Source organism: Tenrec ecaudatus, chromosome 2 (assembly GCF_050624435.1).
Source record: "Tenrec ecaudatus isolate mTenEca1 chromosome 2, mTenEca1.hap1, whole genome shotgun sequence".
In the NCBI taxonomy this organism is placed as follows: domain Eukaryota; kingdom Metazoa; phylum Chordata; class Mammalia; order Afrosoricida; family Tenrecidae; genus Tenrec; species Tenrec ecaudatus.
In genome coordinates this window covers 330,524-336,952 of record NC_134531.1, presented here as the reverse complement: position 1 = coordinate 336,952, position 6,429 = coordinate 330,524, and the positions used below count along the sequence as shown (strand labels likewise).

Genomic DNA, 6,429 nt, shown 5'->3' with positions numbered 1-6,429 from the left:
ATTAAGGATTTTATCTTACTTAGATCCATGATCAATGCTCATGGAAGAAGCAGTCAAGATATCAAAAGGCGTACTGGACTGGCCACATCTCTGCACAAGACCTCTTTACAGTGTTAAAAAACAAAGATGTCATTTTTGAGGTCTAGAGTGCAACTGATCCAAGCCATGGTATTGTTAACAACCTTATATGCAGGGCTGTCTGCTCTTTCACTTAACTATAAGAGCAACTCCATTCAGCTTGCTTCCATAATCCAACTACTCAGTTAGCTCAGAATTTTCATGATGAATTGAAACATCCTTCCTCTACAGAACCATATTTGGCTCCCCTCTCCCCACTCCTATCCTTTACTCGTTTCTCTTCTCCCCCTCCTTCTCTCTCTCTCTCCCCCTCCTTCTCTCTCTCTCTCTCTCTCTCTTTCTCTCTCTCTCTCTCTCTCTCTCTCTCTCTCTCTCTCTCTCTCTCTCTCTCTCTCTCTCTCTCCTTTCTATGATGGATTAAATGATGCAGGTTTACAGAATAGATCATCTTGATTAACATTCTTTAGGTATTGTTTTAGAGGATCTGATACCATGGGAGAAAGATGAGACTTTCTTCCCCTTAAACATTTATAGTCTCTGAAATCCACGAGGCAGTTCCCTCCTGTCCTATTGGATGGCTGGACACCCTTATTGACTTGATGGCAGTGAGTGAGTGAGTGAGTGAGTGAGTGAGTGAGTGAGTGAGTGAGTGAATTGATAATATAATCAATTCTTTGCTCTTCCCTTTTCTACCAAGAACTCCCATCCACCCATCCATCCATCAATCACCTCTTCATTCATTCATGCATGAAGGCATTCATTCATTCATTTATTCATCCATCCAATCACCCATACATCCATTCACCTATGCAGTTAGTGAGCCCTTATTGTGATCTCCATGAACTCATAACTAAACAAGTTTCCATTCTCATGGAACTCAGTCCCTTCCTGCCTCTCTCCTTTTCTATGTCCTCTGGTCATCTTGAAATGACATCATTACCAAGAATAATAATTAAAAATAAAATAAAAACAAAGCCATTGAAGATGAGTCCATTCTGACTCATAGGATCACCATCTAACAGAATAAAATGACTACTTTGGGTTTGAAGGCTGAAGTCTTTTCAGAGCAGGCAGCCACACCTTTCTGCCTTGGACCAGCTGGTGGGTTTGCACCACCAACCTTGCCATTAGCAGTTCAATAGTTAACCCATTTTACTCCCAGAGCTCCTTATAATGAAAATGCAACCTTTACATTTTCATTTTGTTTTATAGAAGCCACATTTATACTTTGTGCTATACTTACACTTTATAACCACTCATGTCACTGTTTGGTTTGGTTGTATTTTAACACCATCACAATGAAGTTTATCCCCACCAATAATTCACCTATTTAGTCCTTAAGTTACAGCACACAAATAACCATTATCATAGAGGTTGACATGCAGATACTCTTTTGGGGAAATTTTATCTTTTTTTCTACTATGGTAGCACTTAATATTAAAATACAACCTTAAACAAGCTTAAACTTGTGTAAATTTCCAGTGCAGTGCATTGGGAAACAAATGTTTCCTGCAAAACAAAAAATCTCTCCATTTTCACAAAGATTGCGTTGTGTTTATTCTGAAGATGGAACAGCCAGAGCAAATGGGTGACCCTTGGGAGAAGCTAGCATTTGGGTTCTCTGGATTGTATTGCTAGTTCTCACTTAAATTACTGAAATCAAGTGCTTAGCTGTTTCTCCCACTGACATCTGCTGGGGTGGACACAGAGGCCTGTCACAGAAGTTGAGATTTGCAGTGCTCCTGTGAGTCTTCTTTCCTTTATCCGCATCCCATTTTGACACTGTCAAGACTGGTGTTGGCAGGATGACAGGGGCTGTGAGTTGGAGCCTGATGGCTGCCTCATCAAGATACATCATCCAGGATGGCAGATGGGTTGGACGGCCCTCGTCCCCAAGGAAGAGAGACTCCATCCAGCGGAGTTCTGCAATTGAGCCAGACAAGTTGGATGCACCACATCCTGGCCAACGTGGACCAAAGAAGATAAACAGCAGGGCTCGGCAAAGAGGACGAGGGAGAGCTGGACAGTGACCATGCTACCAATAATCTAGTGCAAAAAGGGCATCCTTTGGGACTCTCCCTGGCCAATTTGTCACTCAAAATCGCGTAGCTGGCCTTTCTTTCTGTATAGTAATTCTACCAACTCTTCCCAGCTTGTGTCTTCCCAATGAATACTATGACCCTGAACAAACCGACTCAAAAAGTGAAAACCACTCTCCGTGCCCTGTGATCTGGGAGCTATCTTTTCAAGATGGCACTGTCGCCGCAACATCTGTCCTTCCCCTTGACTCGTGGTGAAACTTGATCTCTCCCTCTGATCTATAACGCAGTGCCAGTGGATGTCCTTGACAACTCAGGCCTCATAACTGCTAGTGAACAACGTCTCCGAAAAATAAGAAAGAAGGAAAAAGTTTTGTGGTAGTTAAGAGTTTGTATCAACTTGGCTGAGTCAGAATTCTCAGAGGTTTGGCAGTTAGCATCTACTACTCCCACATGATCTGGCCTAACAAACTGTAATTAAAGCCAATCAGCTTTAAGCATCCATCATGGGATGACATTAGGGTGGGTGAAACATCCTTACTTGGGTCGTAACCTTGATACAACTCAAAGGAAATTTGCTAGGGGTGTGGCTTTCTTCAAATATAAGGAATCTAAAGATGATATGGGAAAGCTTGCTTTGCTTTTCACTGAGTCAACATCCTGCATCTGACTCACCTATCTCCAGTTCTCTGAACTTGAGCCAGCAGCCTGCCATACACTGGGAGTGATCACTGGCCTGCTATCTGACTGGCTGCCCTTGGATTCATTCACCTCTGCATCAACAAACCTGGCCTGCTGACCCTTGAGCCATTAGTCTCTGCAGCCACCAACCTGTGGTTGGACTTCCCTGCCCACTTTGGACTCATCAACCTCCGTAGCTGTGTGAGTCAAGAGAAGCTTCCAGCTTAACATCTGGCCCATGAACTCGGAACCTACCTGGATTTAGAGTAGCACACTTCCACAATGGTGTTAGCTCTTTTCTTCTTGTGTGTTTGTGCTGCAGATGAGGTTATCTTTACTCATAAATAATATATTATCCTCTATAACACAAAATACTTGGATTTTAATATTATTTATTTGATACAGGTTTTAAAATTCTTCATCTATTAAAAGCTGATTGCTAGCAGTACTGAATTTTCACTTACAAAATCATGCTCAAAACAGTTATTACACAATATAAGCAATAAATACTATAAACACATTTTTAAAGTCATTTTATTGGGGGCTCATACAACTCTTATCATCATCCATCTATCCATTGTGTCAAACACATTTGTACATTTGTTGCCATCATCATTCCAATGCACATTCATAGTTCCTTTTACAAAATAGACTAAAAGATGTGTTGTATGAAACAAAGTTGGTGAACAATACCATTTTATTTTATTAAATCATTTTATTGGGGGCTCGTACAACTCTTATCACAAGCCACACATATATCCATTGTGTCAAGCACATTTGTACATTTGTTGCCATCATCATTCTCAAACATTTGCTTTCTACTTGAGCCCTTGGTGTCAGCTCCTCATTTTCCTCCTCCCTCCCTCATGAGCCCTTGATAATTTCCACCCTCCTTCCCTCACAAACCCTTGATAATTTATAGATTATTTTTTTCCATGTCTTACAATGTCTGACATCTCCCAAGAATACCATTTACACAACTGTTTTTTCCTGATGCTTGGAGTAATAAGTCAATTATGTGTCAATTTAACCTGTTTCTTGAAGGGAAATAAAAAAAAGTCACATCAATAAAATAATTGGTTCTATGGTCTTGAGTTAAGTTTCCATATGTAAAAGATATCACTTTCATAATGAGAAAGCAGAAACCACTGTACAGTTAAAAGGCCCTAAAGTGAAGTCGTTTGCCAAAAAATAACAGATTAAATATGAGGGACAGTCTGTTCCCATTTAACTCTGATTCAGAAGATAACAATAAATGTGAGTAGTGTACAGTCCATCAAATGTGACTTCTACAGCACATTTTCTTCTATATTATGTTTCAAAAATAGGGTTAATTTTTAAGAGGAGAGTTGGTGGGCACTATTGCTGAAATTCAATATTGAGAGAGATCAGCAGGACCCTTTTAGGAAACAAGCTGCTATGGATGCTGAACAGATGAGATTAAAACCCACTGCTGTCAAGTTCAGCAGTCCCAAATAAACAGAAGGGAAAAAAGAAAATATTTTCCATCCTTGTTCATATTGACTTAGGCCCCCAGAAATTCAGGGTTTCACAGACCGCACCTGTTTTAACAACATACTACAAACAGTAAAGCAACCAACATTTTCCTTCCTTATGTTGTTTAAGTAAAATCCTAGCATTGTTTTTAAACTGCAAATGGAACTCTTGTCAGGTAAGAAAATGAGCAAGGCAATTATTTATCATAATCAGTAAGCTTAACTTGATGCCTCAAATTACTTATTTGCATCTCAAGGACAACATTTGGTTACTGGAGTCATTTCCTCTTCTGGGTCGCTGATTCATCTTTTCGTCCCAACTCCTCTAAGACTCTGCTTGCAGTTGTCACATCTTCCTCTTGCATTTCTTGGGAATTGCATCATTAGCACAGATTCTCCTCATCTTAATCATCGGCACTGTCTTCAGATCAAAATCCCACCCCCTGGACATGTTCAGATCACTTGCATCAACAATGCCTGGAACCTCCAGGCCCTGGTCTTCCTAGGGTGTGGCGCTCTCCATCCTCTGCCTGATGACTGTCTCTTGGGAGTGGTGCCCCTGTCCCTGTCTGCCTGCGATGCTGTTTGTACAGCCCAGTCCGCTCCCTCGCACTGACGCGTCTACTGAAATAGCTTCCACTTCATGCTCAAGCATCTCTCTTGGAAGATTCCGCTCTGTGGCATCAAGATGATTTTGAACCCATGATGGCTTTTCACCAACAGTGTTGAGATGCCAATCTTTTTCATTCTTCGTCTTTTCCTCTTTGTCTTGTTTGTGGGCCTCTCTCATAATCGGAGCATCTTTCCACTGTACAGATGGATGGGTTATTTTCCCATCCTCTACTTTGTCCCGGTGCAGCTTAGGTGTATGGCTGTCCTCAACGTAGGCTCAGCAGATCTTGGGACTCCAGATTGGGGCCACTTCAATCCACTGGAATGGCTACAGGCCACTTACCGACTCGTCTGAACACACGTGGGTCCCAAGAAGGGATCCCAGTAAGGGTCCGGCCTGATTCTGTTTTCTTTTGTTGACATTTTCCTTGAAAGTGTTGTGTTAACCAGGAAGACACAGACTTTAGAAACTGCTACTGCATCCTGTGAAATACAGCCTCTCACCCCTGAGTCTGCAACCCCATTTGTTTTGGCTGCACACCTGCACTGAGGACAAAGCAGACACTGACATCTCCTTTTTCTGAAATGGTGAAATATTTTGAGTTTTTCTCTTAGCCAGAAGAGATTCACTGGCACGTTCTTCCACCTCTAGCAAAATACTCGCAAGCATTACAATACCTCTTCACAGTGCACTGAAGCTCTGCCTGGCTTTAGCTCTGTTTCCATATTGGTAACGTGGAGGGAGCATCCCGTACCAAACTGAGGGAGGCCGTCCAGGAAGCGGATGTCCCCACAAGCTTCTGTAACAGACGCAAGCACACCAAGGGTCATGAAGAGGGAGCGGGTCCTGGCCGCGAGTCCATCTAGCACACAAAATAAAACACAATCCTGCCACTATCCAGTTGGTTCCAACCCAGAGCAGCCCTAGATGGTGTTTCCAAAACCAAATCTTCCACGGACAGAGAGCCCCATTTTTACACCATGGTGAACTGCTGACCTGTGGTGGTGAGCCGCCCAGTGCAGATTCAATCTACCACCTTCATGTGCCTTTCTACTATAGAATGGAGCTTCAAAATATTCATGGGGAAATTCTATTATATTTTCATTCAATCTTGAACTTTTTGTAGTTCCTCTTTACTCAAGGACTGGGAAATGAAGCTGCCCTGATGGTGGTGACCAATAACAGCAGGTGGGATTTATTTGTATGACTATAAAACCTTTTTCTTTTTTTCCCCCTGGATACAATCACTGGTGAAGATTTTGACTTTTCTGTCCATTTCTATTTTATTGTCAATATTTAAGAAATTGGCATTACTTAACATAAATATTATTTTAAATGTTTTTTTCTTCCATTGCCAATTTAATTTTAAAACCAATATAGCTACTAAACACTGGAAAGCTACACAGAATTTGTGGATCAAATTCTGGATCCGGAGAAATAAAAAAATCAATAGTAATTTTCTACTCAGAGAGAGTCAAACACGGACAGAAAGCAGGTCTAATTTCTGGAGTGAGCTAGCAGC

At 41.6% G+C, this 6,429-nt stretch overlaps 1 pseudogene; it reads right to left on the bottom strand.

Annotated features, from left to right (window-relative positions):
• Window positions 1-4,546: 4,546 nt before the first annotated feature.
• LOC142439123 (translation machinery-associated protein 16 pseudogene) lies at window positions 4,547-5,084 on the bottom strand (annotated as a pseudogene).
• Window positions 5,085-6,429: the final 1,345 nt, after the last annotated feature.